Raw genomic sequence first — 17,837 nt, 5'->3', positions numbered from 1 at the left:
TTATTTTGAGGAATTACTTCTTATTGACAATCAGACAGTCAGTTATGACGATATACTTTCGTGAAAAAGCAACTATAAAGCAAAATGACTTCTATCCAAGCTGTGAAATGAAAGACAGATGTTCGACACTAAAAGCTGTGTTTTCTTTTGTACGAAAGCTGTTTTGTGGTTTTTGTTGGTACGTACAAGTGTGATGTTTTTCCTGCCTGTGAGGAGTGGTGGTTTACCAGGCAGCTCAGCAAAGTGAACAGAATTTAGATCCATCTGACAATAATGTTGGCATTGACTACCTATTTGACTTAGCTACGGTATTTCTTTAACAACAAACGGCATAAATTACAACCCAAAGCTGTAAATAATTAGCCCATATGCTTCACATATGGGCTAGTCCCCCCCCCCCCCCACCCCAACAGCCATGCAATTTGACATGCCTTATAAAATCTAGAGCACTGAATTGCTTCTTTCCCTTTTTTTCCATTTACTTTGTGTGCTCAGCAGCAATAAAAATTCTCTGTCCTTTTTGTGTTGCAATGTTTGTGTGTACCCGTTTAGTGCATCTTGTTCTTGCTGCTGCACAGCATGTAGTGCTTTTGAATGTTGTGCCTGGTTTATCATTGACATGATGTTTCTGAGGGCAGGTTGGACACGGCCTCCTCGACCACAGTTGAGGCAAAAGGTGAGAACACTGCTAGGCTTCAAAAAAATAATAAAAGGTAACTACTATGCACATGACAAATTAGTCTCATAGTCAGAGGTAGCCAGTACTAAACATGGCTACAGAATGTTGCATATATAGTCTTCATTTCAAGTAGCAGAAAGAGATTGCTGAGGGTGCGGATACACACACATAATCATCACACAGCGATCCTTCAAAATTTTGACACATCTAATATAACCAGCTTACTTTTCCACATTTTTCTTTCCTTTCACCCAGATTCCATCTTTCAGGGCTATGTGTAATTTCACATGTAACAACTTCTTTTGAATTCTTCAATCTGTAATTGAGTTTTAAATGTATTCCGTGTTTATGTTAGTCAGACTCATCTTTCTACAAGTGATTAAATATGCTCAGCCCCGAGTTTCCAGTACCAGACTCGACTGGCTAAAGACTTAAATTTGGAAAGTGCATTGTTAGTGGTTTGATGGGTTGTCAGTTTGACCAGCGAGACACTAAAGGACCATAAAAAGCATTTCTTTTGATTTAATATAAATTAGTTTAGAGAAACCAAAGCTACTGCCCTGCAGAAGTTTCTCTGCTAAGTCCACATTGCACAACATGAGTAATGTTGCGGTCATGAGTGGAACACATATTCAACTCCTCACAGTGGAAATCAACAGGCAATCTCTGTTTGAGTGTCAACAGAGCCAAAGGACATCCAAAATATAATGAGGTGCTAAAATAACTGTCTGACATTTTGCTGGGAGATGAGAAGATGTATCTCTCTCACATGGTTGTTAAAAGTTAGCTTACTGTACTGGCTTTTTTAAGGTAACCAGCTGCTATCAATGCTATCACCAAACTGTCCCAGAATATGCTTGGTCCATAGCATTAAAGACAAGCCAGTAAAAGGTGCAGGCAGGCCTGCTCGTGAGCTTTTGCTCCAGCACACAATATATATTTACTCTGCCCAGTGTGTTTTAACCTCTAGAAATGGAATTGAACCTGTATGGCAGCAGGGGTTTCAGATATCAGAAGAAAAAACTTTAAAGGAGAAAGTCCACTCGTCAGTGCAATCAGTAAGGACTTAACTGCTTAATCTGAATAGAAGTAAGGGAAGCTGACTAGGTGTCTATTAGAACTAGCATGTTCGGCTGCTCTTCCTTTGCAACAAACATTTTTTTTCTCTGGTGTTGCCTGAAGAGATTCACCAGGTTTCAGTTTCTCTATTGTGGGATGAACATTAACCACTTAAGGATGTAGCACTTTCTTTAGCTGGCTTAAAACTGTGACTAGCATGAGCATTTTTGATTTAGCTACTGCTAAAAGTGATGTTATTATTCCCCCTTTGGCACAGCAGTTATTTGGGCCTGTATGCAGGCACACAGCCACATGCGAATCCACCTTGAGACAGTGAAAGGAAAAGAGAAAATGTGTCCAGAACATGTAAATTCCTGTCTGTTTGCGATGGCGCAGCTGCTGTGGAAGTTATATAACCTGCTATCAACATAAATGCAGATTAACATGATGTAGAACGCTGCACCTATGAGCAAACATCATGTGAAACCAGTGCGTTTGAAAGCAGCTGCGACCCCAAGATTTAAAATGACAGGATTCAGGCAAAGTCCAGAGACAAGTAGAAAATTACGCCCACTCTTCCAACTTCACTCCTCAGCAATACAAAGTAAAGGTTGTGTCCTTGAAATGCAGTCTGTTAGTGGTTTCTCAAGTGCTGTAGGCCCATGCACCACTATTTCTTTCCTGTCTATCAAAAAGCTCCCCTTGTTTTCTCAGAAAGAATGTCTCTCCTCTTCCATTTACTTGAAATGAAGGCTTTCGCAGTCTCCCATGCCAGAGCCATCAAATAGTGTTAATGATTGTTATCTTGAAATAGCTTAAATACTCAGACAACACTATTTAGCACACAAAATAAACACAGGCATACATACAGAGGTAGGGGCATTTTTCAGCAGCGTGGAGAAAACATTTCTCCCCCCTGGGGCCGGTTCAGCGAGCCAGAGTGTGGCAAGCAGACTGGGTTTCACACTCCACTGCTGTGCAGGGTTGAACCTCTGGTGAACTCTCTCGCAAAAGGCAGAGCAATGACTGAATGGGTGATTGACTGACCCCACCTCTTGCTGCTCCAGACGGTCCCAAGCCAGGTTTGGTTGGTGGCTGCAACCTTAATGCCTGCACTGCACTACAGGTTAGAGTGACACCTGCTGGAGTCTGCAGAAAAATGATTATCTAACTTTGGCACAAAGAAATAATGTTGTTGCTGTTGACTCTTTAAGCCAAATCCCATTTCTGGCAAAATAATATGCAATAAGCAATGTCTGAAAATCTTTTAAGATTCTTTATCCATAACACTTTATCACAGTGACAATGCACAGAAAGAAAACTGTCGCGTCTCCTTATTAGAAGTAGAAACTTACATGTAACAAGGTACGTATCATTTTTACTGAGAAGGAGGCATTTGTTGTTCTGAAAATAGAAGGAGGTAAGGTTTTACAGCTCAGAGCAGTGCATGCCACACATCTTCCCACACTGAGCTTTTCTAACAAGGAAGCTGATAGCATGATGAATGTTGTCTGAAATACCACGCCCCATGGCAGTGACTAGCACTGTGGAACCTCTCCTCGCCTCTCCTATCTTCTCCTATAAAATGCACTAATGGTACCTAATCGTTTAAGCTCTGCAGTATGCTGTGTAACTAATGCAGAGTCCATTCAGGGTCCCAAGGTTGCGAGTGGAACTGATGACATATTCTCAGATGATCTCACAACAAGTGAGCTTTAAATTGTTTTGCTAATCCAAACGGCTCCTCTTGCTCATGGACTGAGTGACTCACAGGTCAGGAAGACAAACACGATGGTGGTCTCTTTTTACAGGCACAAGCTAAAATAGTTGTCACTGGAAAGTTACTGAAAAGCGACAATCGCATAGGTTTTTTTTTTGGCACGATCAACTAGGAGTGTTGACATTGCACGATCAGCTGGAAACTACACAGCAAAGAATCTTAGAAGATGATTATGATAAAGTTACAGAACATGACTTCACAGTAGCAATGTGCAAGAGGTCTTTTCCTGTTTTTCCAGAGGACAGAGAGGATGCTAAACCTGCTGGGAGCAAGCAGCTGGAAGTCTCAGCGGTCCAACTGCTGAGTCCTCTGTGGTGATAAAATGCTCAATGTCCTGGCCAGATTGTTCAGGAATGTTGGAGAGGAGCTCGGTGATCCATATGTTCTTTTCCACATGGTGTGGCTATCAAGGCTCTTCAGATCACATCCAAACCAATGTGTTTCATTAGAGCTGGCTGTACTCGATGCCTGTAGGGAATTAAGCCTATAACTCACTGTCGAGTATGCATTGAAATCAGCACCGAGTTTGTGCTGAGATACTCCCCAGCCAATCTGAACAGACTGACATGCTGACGTTCGCACTTGCAGGATTTTGTTGTCTGCGACTATACAAGAGTGTTTTATTGGGATTTTGTTTATTTTGGTGTTTTTTTTGTGAGGGTGTGTATGTAATATGTAGACATGAGGGTTCAGACAATATGGTTGTGCATCTTTTTAGAAACCCAAGTCTGTTTATATTCAACTAAATGCAAGCTGCCAGTATTCTAACTACAGAGAACTACAGGTATAGCTAACTATTTATGTAAGCTATATTTATGCATATGAAGTATCATACAGGTATACTTAAATATACAAATAATCTAAAAACATTTGTACATAATTGGAGGCCTCACGCTTCAGTTTATGAAACTTCAGAGTATGTGCGCAGTATGATAAGATATTAATAATATGTATGAAAATAGAAAATACAGACATTTATTACTGATAGCTTCAATTCAGCATATTGCTTGACTGCAAATATTTATAAAAACATTTTTTACTTAAGGTACCCCCGACCTTTAGTAAAATCATATCAATGAGACTCACCTGACAATAAAGTTTTGACAAAATATTAACTAGAACTCAATTTGTTTGTTGCTTATGGCTGTTTGTAGCTGTAAGCAGTGAACAATTATAAGCACATTTCGGAAAATTCCCAAAAGACAGAGAGTTTTGCCCATTTACACATGTGGAAGAGCAGCGGTAATTAATTAATTACTTATAATTCCCGAATTCCCAAACACACTTAATACAGAATCACTACAACTCGGGACTAAACAGCAGACCGCAGTCTGTGATTTTCCTGATTTTACACAGTTGAGCTACAACACAGAGTTAAAGTGCACAATAAAGAGTTAACACACACAATAAAAAAACACTGACAATAGCTTTTATTGTGTGGGTTAATGGTCCCTATATCGCATCGGCAAAATAGAAACAGTGTAGCAACAAGTAGTTTATAATTATGAAATTATGAATTATGAAATAATTACTTTGTTTCAAAGATGTCCATTTTCCTCAGACTCCTCCCCTCGTATATGTAAAGCACTAGTTCACCCGAATCACTAAAAATTGCTATTACAGCCATGTGGCTGGAGGTGTCTTTAACATAAGTCACTAATGCAGACCGTAAGTTGTAAACTACTAAGCAGTAGTGAAAAAAACAGCAGCAGTTGCTGCTTTTTGGACTAATGTTGCATCAAACTATCAGGAGGGTGATAATCCAGACATATTAATAATATAAGAAACATTTGATAAGATATATAGTTGAAACAATATAATGACAATGACCTTGTAAAGCGTTTGCAGGAAGTCCTCAGACAAGTCAAAGTCAAATCTTCAGTAATTGTGTGTTAGAAAAGAAGGAGCTGCTCACCTGTAAAGTTTCTAAATAACTGGATTTCTTGTTTGCTCACACAGAGTGAAGCATCTACGAGGCAGGACGCCGCTGTCAAAAGTGCTGAGATGGTGCAGCAGCCCATTGCTTCCGCCCTTCACATACTCACACACACAAAAACACACATTCGGATCACCATAATACTGAAGTGTAGACAGTTTTGCTGTAACCTCTTCGACCTTCCCCTCTGGACACGCGTTTGTTTTGAGTTGTAATTAGCCGATCCTGGGAAGTAGTTATTGTTTGATTAGGGGCTCGTGTATCAGAGCATCTAATCATAGCACAAGAAAACAAAGGAGATTATTGTGTCATGCAATCAGCATCAGAGCAGCTGTACTTCTTTCTTTTGACATTTTCAGTTTCATCCACAGTCACAGAAATGAAAACAAATGCTGGCACCACTGACTGTTGACCTCACTGATGCTGCAGTGCGACCTCGGAGCTCTGTGGACTTTTACACAGTGGACAATATACCAGTCCCGCCTCATAAAATACTGGAAGTGGATGTACAGGGGAATGTTTTACAATATGTACTAATATAAGAGGATATACTGTAAGTGAGATAGAGTGTAAAGTCTGGGAAACTGATGGTTGTAATCTCAGAAATGAATAAAATGTACACTCTGGGTATTCTTGACGTGTCTGGTGTTAGTAACGGGCACAATCTAACATACATGTATGGATAAAGACAACTTACACTGCATGTGCTTAACTTTTTCTTAGTTAAGTATAACATTTATAGTAGGTCATTTCTGCTGTAAATTTTGGAAAAAGTGTTATATGATCAGTTGGTAATCTAAAGTTTTCCCTGTTTTTAGCAATAAAAACTGTAGCACTCTGTTATACATGCTGGGACTTACGGTGTAATTTCCCAGCATTTACTGTGTAGCTTTTCTGTATTCAGGGTGTTATTTTCAGCATCTAAATGCTCACTGCTAGCCTACAGTAGAAAAGGGACGAACAATTGAAATGAAAGAAAGCTTAGCCTAAAGAACAAAACAAACAAGAACAAAAACGAATTAAATACCATTTCAGAAACTGAGATATAAGGTAAAAAATGGTTTAATATGTTGTTTTATGTTCTTGTTGTTCAGTTTTCTTTCATCAGAAGCTACTTAGTGTATTTTGTCCATTTTGTCAGCTTTCATTAAATCATCTAAAGGTTACAAAATAAAAAAACACAATCCCTCTATTAATTATATGCTTAGCAGTTTAACGTTTATCTTGTTGCTGAATAAATAAAATAACGCCCAATTAATTGATAATATTAAGTAAAGTCTACTACAGACTTGTAGTACCTTGAATAATTAATTTTGATTTTCTTCATTCAATACTATTATCATATTATTCTTTTGTTTTTGTTTGTTTCCCCCTGTTTGGCCAGATCATAAGTCCACCAAGATCAGAAGTGTAGTCCTTCAGCGTTGTACCTCCTGAATGAAAGAGCATGCCAAAAGTTCCATCCCCCAAATTAGGTGCAATCACTGTTCAAAAAGGTGGGGTGGGGTTAGGACTATGACACAGCCTGCACCACTAATAGTTAGTTGCAATTAAAAGCTGAGAAACAGAGATTAGGATACTTTATAATACAGCCAGTACCACTAATAGGATTGTAGAATTAGATTATAAGAAAGGGAATTTCATTCCTTAATGCCTTAATGCCTTTCTTTTAACATTTTATGAAAACTCGTTACTTAAAAACACTACCTGGTATAACGTTGTTCTTTTTTTTGGTAAAACTATTAATTGTTGGTTCAGTTTTCTGACATGCACCATAAATTTGTAACAATTACATGATAAATTCTTGTGAAATTACACAATAGGTCACAAGTTGTATTATGAATGCTACAATGAAATATCAGAGCTACTATAACCATGCTGTAGTGGTTTAACCTCCAGGCTATGAATAAACAACAGGTCCTGGTAAAGTGAGCTTTACCTTACAGAGAACATCCTGTTAGCAGTCACTCTTTCTTTCCACATCCCTGTCTTAATTTTTTTTTTACAACAACAGTCATCCATTAAAGGATGACACATTCGGAGCCTCCTAGCAACAGGAAGAGGGTCTGTTCCCTTCAGAGAGCTCCTGTTAATCTCTAGCCTCGTCTCTACCTTTATGACCGAGCTGACGTCAAAGGCCAAGCCTCGGTTATTGTTTCCTAAGGATTGAAGTGTCTTAGATGTGAGGATTCACACTAATGTTGTGCTTCCTGTAAGTGACCGAAATAGCTGTCCTCTCTCTCCGACAGCAGTGATTGTTGAAGTCACCCACAGTTCTGTGTGTGCTGGGAGGGCCGGCTTCGTGACAAGAAACCTGGCCTCCTGGGGGGCCTGGCTGTAAATATCGCTGTTGTTGTTGAGCTGGATGATGTGCTCTGTGGGGAGGGGATGCACAGTGCTATGTTGATGTGTGTGTGTGCCTGTCTGAGCTTGTGTGTGAGAACATCAGAGATGGTACAGGTAGGGAGATCCACGTGACTCACAGTGAATGGAACAGCTATAGATCAATGGTCATATACATCTTCGTTGCTATAGGGATGTCAATAGGTAGTTAAAACGAGTTTTTTCTCATGCTGCACCGAGCTGATGATGCATTAGCTTCTCTAGCATGTGCGTAACACATAAGGCTAACTTTTTCTCGCCTTTTCCCAGTTGTCTTTTCTTTGTCCTCTTTTCCCTCTCCACTGTGCTTCATTATCCATCTTCTTTTAGAGGAAAAACATTCCCCCTTTTCTCCTGCCTCAGTGGTTCATTTCTGTCTTATGTTGTTTGTGGAGGCTCAATGGAGCGTCACTTACTGGCCCCTCGACAGATTCCAGACTACACACAGCAGCTGTGGCTATAGAATAGACTTTAGAGCTGGCTCTGCGTTGCTCCAAATTACTTGCTCTGCTTTCAGTGTTTAAATAATGGTCTTAGCACAGAGTTAATAGTAGTAGTGGGAGGAAAAGTGATGAACACACTGCTGATGCAAAGTATTCCAGCTAGTTTGAGCTAAGGATGGCCTAGGTCCCCGGGTTAATAGGGACCAGAGAGTGATATGTAGTCTTAATGGAAATGAAGGCTGCTTGAGGGAGGACATTACTGCGATTCTTCCATGTGTGATGTTTTGAAGGAATGAATGTGGTCATTATTTCTTCCCTTTGCTTTCTTTTGTTGCATCTTTGGGGGATGGGAATTGGATACAGTCGGCTAGTGCTCTTTTGTTAATGGCATTAGCTTACATGCAAAAGGACAATAAGCAGCACATTAATCAATGAGTGCACATGTTCCTTGCTTTCTTTCTAAAATTCCCCGTTTTGTCCTGCAGTGTTTGTTACTTATTGTAATTGTACATATTTGAGAAAGAGACAAAATGCAGACATTTCAGCCACCACATGGGCTCTTTCTTTTTTCTTTTTTGACAAGCTTCCAGGCCAATGTTGCGATAAGAGATTGTTTCATTATGGGAATATTCATGGGCGAAGAACGCAGGCTCAGTTATTGATGCAGCTCATTGGTTTTTTGGTTTTTTCTCTTGATTGATCGTGTTAGACGGACAGTGATGTGACACAGAGGACACCAGACATGCAGAACTATGAGCCATATTCAAAGATAAACCTCCATTGTGTGCACATGCTCGCACACGCAGACTAGTGCACGTAAGCATATTGTACGGACATGTCTCTATAATGAAGACAGCTCAGCGATGGTAATGAACAACATCTAGTCCTCTATGGTGAAGAGATTGGCCCTTGCTCAGACAAAACAATTAATATTCATGCTTGGCTGGAAATTGAATAGTAGCTGAGATTCTTGCCTGAGCCCCAATGGGGTTTGATGATAAAAGAGTGGGAGCAGCAGAGGCGCGTATGGCAGCCTCGTCGCGAGCTCCCCCAAGCAACGGCTTTCTTCTGTGTTTAATTTTACTTTTCCTTTATTTTTTCACGAGCAGCACTTGTCTCCTTGTGTACGACCGACAAACCTTACTGGACATAAAAGACGGTCTTTCTTATAACTTTCCGAAGTTCAAGTTTTGCAACACGGACGCTCCGTTTGCAGACCCCCCATTCATCTCACCTGAGACGCCTTTGTTCTCTGGCCCTGGAGGCCGCAAACGCCGACGCAGAGGGAGAAGATCTGGCGTTCTGGTTCGACTGAGACGGCGCACTTACAGACCACCGTTACCCAGTTTATTACTGGCTAATATGCAGTCTCTGGAGAACAAGCTGTGCGAGCTTCGGGCACGGATCTCATTCCAGCGAGAGATGCGGGACTGCTGCGTGATCTGCCTCACAGAAACCTGGCTATCGGACAAAGTACCGGACTCCGCAATACAACTGCCGGGGTTCTCTGTGCACCGCGCGGACAGGTCACAGGATCTTACTGGGAAAAGCAGAGGCGGTGGTGTGTGTTTCATGATCAACAACAGCTGGTGTGATTATGCGAACGTGCACCCGGTCAAATCCTTCTGCTCACCGGACCTGGAGTACCTGATGATTAAGTGCCGGCCATTCTGGCTACCGAGGGAATTTACAGCAGTGATTATTACGGCTGTTTACATTCCCCCACAAGCCGACACTGACCGTGCACTCAGGGAACTGTACAGCGCGATCAGCAGCGAGGAAACCGCACACCCAGAGGCAGCGTTTATCACAGCCGGAGACTTTAATAAGGGAAACCTGAAGAAAGTCTCACCCAAACTCCACCAACACATCCTTTTCAACACATGTGGAAACCGGCTACTCGACCACTGTTACACCTCTTTCCGGGATGCGTACAAAGCCCTCCCCCGCGCCCCATTCGGCCAATCAGATCACTGCTCCATCCTGCTCCTGCCCGCCTACAGGCAGAAGCTGAAACAGGAAGCTCCAACCCGGAGGGCGGTGCACTGTTGGACGGACCAATCGGAGTCTGCGCTGCGGGACTGTTTTGATCACGCGGACTGGGAAATGTTTCACGTGGCCGCCAGAGACATTGATGAATACACAGACTCAGTCTGTGGATTTATCAGGAAATGCGTGGAAGATGTCGTCCCATCCAGAACAGTCAAATCCTTCCCAAATCAAAAACCCTGGATTAACGGAGATGTTCGCGCGGCACTGGCGGCACGGAACACCGCCTTTGCCTCCGCGAACACATCGAACTACAAACACGCACATTACCAACTCCGGAAGACGATCAAAGCAGCCAAACGTGAGTACAGGGACAGGGTGGAACAACAGTTTGACAACCCTCGGAGTATGTGGCAGGGACTAAACACGATCACAGACTTTAGAGGGAAAACCAGCACACCGCAGACCACGGCCTCTCTGTGTGAGGATCTAAACGTATTCTACGCTAAATTCGACACAGCGAACACCATGAGACCGGACAGTGTGCGCACCGCGGATGACGTCAGTGCGCACACTGTGTCTGAGGAGGATGTGCGGAAGTGCTTCAGGAAGGTGAACGCTCGCAAAGCTACTGGTCCGGACGGGATTCCCGGCCGCGTCCTCAGGTCATGCGCGGCTCAGCTGGCTGGAGTGTTCACGCACATCTTCAACCTTTCCCTCTCTCTGTCTGTAGTCCCAGCCTGCTTCAAAATGGCCACCATCGTCCCTGTACCCAAATCCTCCACCATCTCCTCATTGAACGACTGGCGACCTGTAGCCCTGACCCCCATCGTGAGCAAATGCTTCGAGAAGCTGGTCAGGGGCTTCATCTGCTCTGCACTACCCGACTCACTGGACCCTCTACAGTTTGCATACCGCCACAACAGGTCCACTGATGATGCCATAGCCCTGACACTACACACTGCCCTGTCACACCTGGAGAAGAGAGACACGTATGTGAGGATGCTGTTTGTAGATTACAGCTCAGCATTCAATACCATCGTTCCCTCGAAGCTGGACAGGAAACTGCAGGATCTAGGACTGAGCAGCTCCCTCTGCAGCTGGATCCTTAGCTTCCTGTCTGACAGACGCCAGGTGGTCAGACTGGGCAGCATCACCTCATCCCCCATCACACTGAACACTGGTGCTCCACAGGGGTGTGTACTGAGCCCTCTCCTGTACTCACTCTACACCTACGACTGCACAGCCACTAACAGCTCCAACATCATTGTGAAGTTTGCGGACGACACTACAGTGGTGGGTCTTATCACCAACGGTGATGAGACGGCTTACAGGGAGGAGGTCAGCGCCCTGACCCACTGGTGTCAAGACAACCATCTCACCCTCAACGTCGCAAAGACAAAGGAGTTGATAGTGGACTTCCGGAGGTGCAGAGAAGTACACACCCCCATCACCATCAACGGCGCTGCTGTGGAGAGAGTGAGCAGCTTCCGGTTCCTTGGAGTACATCTGGCTGAGGATCTTACATGGTCAGTACACACAAACAAAACAGTGAAGAAGGCGCAGCAGCGCCTCTTCTTTCTCAGGAGACTGAAAAGATTCGGCATGAGCCCCCGCATCCTCAGGACCTTCTATCACTGTGCCATTGAGAGCATCCTCACTGGATGCATCACCACCTGGTATGGCAACAGCACCGCCTACAACTGCAAAGCTCTCCAGCGAGTAGTGCGGTGCTCTGAACGGATAATTGGAGGTGAGCTTCCCTCCCTCCAAGACATCTACAGGAAGCGGTGCCTGAGGAAAGCGGGGAGGATCATCAAGGACTCCAGTCACCCCAGCCATAAACTGTTCAGACTGCTTCCATCAGGAAGGAGGTTCTGCAGCATCCGGTCCCGTACCAGCAGACTGAGAGACAGCTTTTTCCATCAGGCCATCAGACTGCTGAACACGTCATAGACACCTCAGCTTCACTACTGGAACTTCAACATTATGCACTCCACACTGTATATAAATGCCACTTGTTTTGCACATATTCAACTCTGTATATTTTATATATTTTATTATTATTATTATTATTTTATTTTATTTTTTTACTATTTAATTTGTAAAAATGTGTATACACACACACACACACACACACACACACACACACACACACGTAGGAAAATATTTAGTATACACATCCAGAAATGCATACACTATTATATATTGTACATATATTTATTAGTTTCAGGTTGGCCATTCTTGTATTTTGCTCGTTTGTGTTGTTGTGTTTGCACATCTCTGTTGCTTGTGGGGCTCGCACACAAGAATTTCACTCGCATGTGCTGTGCCAGTGTGCCTGCACATGTGATGTGACAATAAAAAGTGATTTGATTTGATTTGATTTGATTTTGGAATACAACTTTTTGCACAGTGGAGTGGGCCAAGATGGGCTGGTCTGATCTTGTGTCCTAAAATCAGGGATAAAGCCATCTGCAGTTTATGAAGAGTGAGATCAATGCTCTGTGCAGTTCATTTTTGGGAAGGATTGCAGCCCAGAGCTAACCAGATTTGGTTAGCGTGGATTCTTTTGGCTTGAGACTCTGCAGTGCCATAGCTTATTAATCAGAGAAGTGTTCTGCTCTGTGTGATAAGCCCGTGTATTGTGTCCATGTGTGTGCAGTGGTGCAACTGTGTGACCACCAGCCAAGATGTGGGAACTGGGGCTGAGCTAATACGGACAATGCTCCGCACACATGCACACTCACACACACTGGTTCACTTGTGACGAGAAGCTACATTTTAAAGTCAGCGCCATGCTGCAGCGAGCTGCACGGGGGCTCATCTTTATAAGCCAACACCTTCTAAAATCCTTTTTCCAATCTTTCCTTATACCTTGTCTCCTTCTACCTTGCACATGTCATCTGGACATATGCATTTATTCATCCTTGTGTCTCAGCAGGCCAGCGTGGGGCTCTCAGGGAGACCTAAAACTGGCATCCTCTTATCCGTATGGGTGCCTCTGCACATTCTCCCCCCTTTTCTATTGCATGTACTCGTGTGTGTTTGCATGTGCATCGTCTATGTTCAGCATCTGGGGAGGTTACTTGGCCATGCATGAATCAATGGTCATGAATCGATGCTGGTATTTATTACGAGGCACTTAACAATAAAAAAGCAATAAACTATGACATAGATAATCCAGTGTGGTATCGCAGGTCTGCTCCTTCTGTATGATTTACAGACGTGCCTGCAGTCTTCCAAAGGTCTTTGATAACAACATTTCCTGGAAGTGAAAAGAGGATTTATAGAACTGTTTTTCTCATTCGTCAGGCAATACCATTTCTCAGGATTTTAAATGATATTGCCTTGAAGTGATAACACTAACCCTCATCCTACTGACTGGGATCCATGCAGACCCCAGTATATTTTTTGCTATATCCCATAGGTGATTTTTTTTTAAATCATTCCTGTATTTATGATTAAGTAAGTTTGTTTATTTATGCTTTGATTGGTGCTTTTTCAATTCCAACCATGCAGTTTTAATATATGGAACTATTTATTCAGTTAATATCTTGAAAAATTAAGATAACATACAGTATCTAGAGGGGTAGGGGTACTATGTCAGTCATTTTAAAGAAGAAAGACTTCATTGCAGCATTCATTATCTGGATGGGGAACTTGCCAGGCTGGAAGTTATCAGAATGTTGGAGGAATCACCGGATCTACCAAAAACACCTGCGGCATATCCTGGTCACGCCACACGTGAAGAGAAGAGCTGATGCTGCTAACTTACGAGCCCTAATCTGAACACCAATGAACCTCTTAGGAATGAGGAAACCTCCACCTGCTGGTTTAACTGTCCTTTGCTTGGCTGCTAACTCTACTTAAAAACGGTGTTAACTTTTGTCCCGAAACACATGCCAGCATGCTGTTAGCATGACATGTGGCAGATCTCTGTGCTATAACTGCCTATAGTGTTTGTTTAGCTTTAATTGTGGTTGCTTCAGTTACAGCTGTAGTGAGAGCTTGGTTCGTATTGCCAGCAAAAAGTCAAACTCGTTTCTCGTGGTTGCTGAATTCCCCCAGAGTTGCTTTTTGGCAGAGATTCTAGGCACAGCCAAAGGGTGACGGTGTCGAGTTCAGTGGACTCGGGATCTCGTCTCTGCATTTTGCAAATGATGTAGCTCCGTTGGCTTCATTGAGCTATGACCTCTAGCTTGCACTTGTTTGCAACTGAGCGTGAAGTGGCTGGGATGAGAATTAGCACCTCCAAGTCCGAGGCTGAAAAGGGTGGAGTCCCCACTCTGGGTCAGGGATGAGTTGCTGCCCCAACAGGGTTTTGCTCATGAGAGAGGAGGGAGCGGAGCTGGTCTGTCATGGTGAAGAGAGAGCTGAGCATGAAAGCAAAGCTGTTGATCTTCCTAACCTCACCTATAGCCACAAGTTCTGGGTAGAGACTGAAAGAATAGACAGCAATGAAATTGAGTTTCTTCTGAAGGATGTCTGGGCTCAGCCCTGGAGAGAGAGTGCAGAGCTTGGTTGTTCAGGAGGGGCTCAGAATACGCACTCCTCTTCATTAAAACGAGCCAGCTGGGGTGGTGGCCTGTGTGACCATTTTGGGGCAGACCCATAACATGCTGGGGAGATTTCATCTATTGGCTGCCTGATGTGTATTGTGTTTATTTTAATTATTTCATATTCAGAAACTAATACAGGTAATGTTTACTAGACATTATTCCAGAATAAAAGGATCGTAATAACGTGGATTCTACTTTGGATAAAGGCTGCGAGTTGTATTAAAGAAATGTTAAGATTTCAGTTTTACAAAATATGCAAATTATATGTAACTTTACAACAATAATGACAATAATCTTTTTTTTATTAAATGATATTAATGACATGATGAGTAATGCTCTGAAAATAAGTTTTACTATTATTATTATTGTTTTTACCATTATTTTTGTTTATTACAGTAATTTAGTCTTGAGTTCCCCAGGGACTCCAGTCTGTCCTTGTACGTTAAATATGTCAGTAGGACGGGGGTTAATGAATGGAGTGACTCTCTGGAGACTGTATTGTGCTCTGCTGGTTGGATATGTGGGTGTTTTTAAATGGTCACATATCACTTTTCACAGTCACAGCAGATATGCTGTATGTTCACCGGTAATATTATAAAATGCGCTGATTGCATGATTGCAAGTGGGTTGATAATACTGTTTGTGAATTCGCCCACAGCTTGCCTACCTGCCGCTCATCATGCAGGATTATTCATGAAGAGAACGGCAGAGAATTACTGTGAACTGAGTGTAATTATACTGTACCTCAAATTGGCCTTATGTGGGCTACTGAGATATAAAGCTCACATGACAGCAACTGTACTCCATTTTGATTAAATCTTTTGTCTGCACAGTGTTTGCTAGGCTATCGAAGCACACTGTCATTCTTAACATGGTCGTATTTACAATTATACGTGAAAACTTACACTACAGGAGTTTAATGATAATAGTGTAAAGTACAGTTTTCACTTCTTACTGTTATTACTACTCACTAAGTACTAAATGAATCAGGTTTTATTAGACAAATGATGGCTTTGAGGTTAAACACGCCAACAGTGTGTGTTGGACTGTCTACACACGGTTAGTGTTGCCTGTTAGCATTGCAATTTTGTTGACATTTCCCCAGTGTGATGTCCTGTATGATTTCTGGCTGTAATCATGCACCCTGGGAATAAGTGTGATGATAATCGTGTGTACTTAGTACTTTGGTTAACTTGCATTAGTGATGGAAATGTGATCCAGGGGAATACAAATCAGCCATATTGCCATTTACATTTTCAGACCTTCAAAAGTTATATTTTTTTCATGGGTTCCCTCTAATGTTATATGAAAATGTAAAGTGTAATCCTGCAAGGTGAAACTGAAAAATGCATGCAATTTTTTCGTAATAATTTAAACTAGGGAGTACAGCAAATATATTGCAGTGCTATTATATATTATCTGTCTTTACAGGTGCCTTGCAGTTCACAACATACAATGGAGAGCTCACAGCTGATTTTAACTAAGAGAAAGAGGCAGAGTAGACTGCATCACAGGGCTAACACAGAGAGACAAACAACATCCACACCTACAGCCAATTTAGAAGTCAGCGATTAATCTAACAAGCATGTCTTTGGACTGTGGGAGGAAACTAGAGTACCTGGAGGAAACCCACACAAGCACCGGGAGAACATGGAATGAGCTTCAAACACTGAGCTTTCCTGCTTCCAGGCAACCGTGCTAACTACTCTAATACTTTGCTGCCCCTTCAGAGCCAAACAACCTGTCATGAGAGCTTTTCACACAACCTGCGCTTCTTTTTCAAGGGGACATTCCTTCATAAAAAACATCAGATAGATAAGCTGAAAATGATTTTCACGCATCAAAGGACAAAAATTAAGAGAGGATTTATTTTAATTTTGAAAAGGTAAATATGTTAGTTCTAGTGATGGAAATTCCGGCTCTTTATAGGGATCCGGATCTTTCGGCTCGGCTTACTAAAAAGAGCCGGCTCTTTCGGGTCCCAACCGGCTCTTCAGGTTGTTTTGTTGCTTTAGTTAATTTATTATTAACAACAATGTAAAATTATGCACAAAAGGAATTACTAATGTAAAAAAAACGTGGTTTTATTTATATATGTTTATATGTAAATATATACGGTAGCCCCTAGAGACAAAACACGCACAAACTCCAAAACACATTTCTAGCATTAGCTGAACTTCCAAAACATAAGCATATGTGTATTGTTTGTGTATTTATACACAAGCACACATATATATTCAAATAGTTTAAAAAAAATGTTCATTTACCTTTTACTACCACACACCAAATCCGGTCGTTGGTACTTCCCGGCTTGTGTAGCCACTAGGTAACAAAAGCTCAACACTGCCACCTAGCATCCTGGAGCACTTCTGTTGTGTTTTGGAGTTTTTACGTGTTTTGGAGTTTTTGCGTGTTTTGGAGTTTTTACGTGTTTTGGAGTTTTTGCGTGTTTTGGAGTTTGTACGTGCTTTGTCTCTAGGTGCAACCGTAAATATACTTTTATTTATTTACTCCACATAAAATGTAATAAATAAATCATATAATACAAAAACCAGCTATTTACATTTCAACTTTTAACTATTTAAATTTTCAGCTTTTTCCTTTTAAACAAATTTAAAGTGAAACAACACAAAATGTCACGGTGCTGGGTCAGTTTGACCCAGTATTTTGAGTCCTTATGTTTTGGTTTGATTTTGTATTCTGATTCTTGTCCTTTGTTGATTATTATGATAAATCTATGTTTCAGTTATTCTTGGTGAGGGATTAGTTCTTTGGTTGAGTCTCGTATTTAGTATAAGTTTAGTTCTGTGTCTAGTCTGTGTCTTCGTGAATTGTTTCCTGTTTTATTTTGAAAGGTTGTGTCTCATGTCAGTGTGTCTTGCTTCGCTCCCCCTGTCTCGTTAGCCCTAATCTCTCCCAGCTGTGTCTCCCTCCTGTTTTCCATTCTCTTATTACGCCCCAGTGTATTTAAGCCCCGTGTTTCTTGGTGTCAGTGTTGTGTTGTACC

The 17,837-nt window shown here is 42.0% G+C and overlaps 1 protein-coding gene across 1 annotated transcript in view; it reads right to left on the bottom strand.

Annotated features, from left to right (window-relative positions):
• Positions 1 to 17,196, bottom strand: part of hipk2 (homeodomain interacting protein kinase 2) — a 91,829-nt gene extending 74,633 nt beyond the window's left edge. Inside the window, exon 1 of the mRNA XM_082542566.1 lies at positions 17,098 to 17,196. The gene's annotated coding sequence lies outside the window, so the exon portion shown is untranslated. The remainder of the gene's footprint in view (positions 1 to 17,097) is intronic.
• Between the last annotated feature and the right edge of the window lie 641 nt (positions 17,197 to 17,837).

The sequence above is a fragment of the Aulonocara stuartgranti genome (genome assembly GCF_965226115.1).
Source record: "Aulonocara stuartgranti genome assembly, chromosome: 7".
Lineage (NCBI taxonomy): Eukaryota > Metazoa > Chordata > Actinopteri > Cichliformes > Cichlidae > Aulonocara > Aulonocara stuartgranti.
The sequence above is the reverse complement of the archived record's forward strand: the minus strand, read 5'-3'. Positions and strand labels throughout refer to the sequence as shown.